Source organism: Spermophilus citellus, assembly GCF_964194105.1.
Source record: "Spermophilus citellus genome assembly, chromosome: 6".
NCBI classification, from domain to species: domain Eukaryota; kingdom Metazoa; phylum Chordata; class Mammalia; order Rodentia; family Sciuridae; genus Spermophilus; species Spermophilus citellus.
The window spans coordinates 20,505,825-20,506,700 of NC_138187.1; positions in this window are offsets into that span (position 1 = coordinate 20,505,825).

Genomic DNA, 876 nt, shown 5'->3' on the forward strand with positions numbered 1-876 from the left:
GAACATCTTTTCATGAGAATATCTGCCACTTGTGACATCAGTGAAATGTCTGTTCTTGTCCTTTGCCCATTTCCAAGATAGATTACTAGAAGGCTTTCTGCAGGAATGAGACACGATTGACATTTTACAAAGATGGCACCAGCAGCTTTGAGAATGAACTACAGTGGCCATCCACACAGAGGCTGCGAGAAGAGTTAGGGGGCATCACGGAAGTTCAGGAGAAGGGCCCTGGGACTAGATGTTAGCAATGGAAGAAAAGGGAACGCATTCTAGAATACTGAGTACACTGGAGGTAGAGTTTACAGGACTTCCAGGTTCCTGAAGTGTCTTTTAGAGGGAGAAAACAGGTTTGGGCCGGGTGCGGTGTCACACAACTGTAATCCCAGTGACAAGGTAGGCTGAGCCAGGAGGATCACAAGTTTGAGGCCAGTAAAGCAACTTACAGAGACCCTGTCTCAAAAACTGAAAAAGAAATGAGGATGTAAGTTAATACTAACGTGTCCCTAGGTTCAGTCCCCAGTTTAAACAAAAACAAAACAAAACAGGTTTGGGGTAAAGAGGAACAAGGCTCTGGGCTTGAATTGTAAGTGCCTGCACTCTCCAAGGGGAGAGGGCACAGATAAGGAGAGCTTGAGCCCGGCTGCGCCAGAGGAAGGATTTGAGAGGCACCGGGAGGGGGAGAAGGGGATTAGCAGGAAGCGGCTTCAAAATGGGGGTGGGGACGTGGAAGTTTCGCACTTCTACGCCTGACTACGTGGGGACTCGGAGGCGCCCAGAAAAATGAAGCCGACCCAGCCCTGGCCCGAGGGACGCTCCACCAGGGCGGCGGAGCAGGGAGGGCCGGGACACGGCTCGCTGTAACGTGAGCCAGGCTGC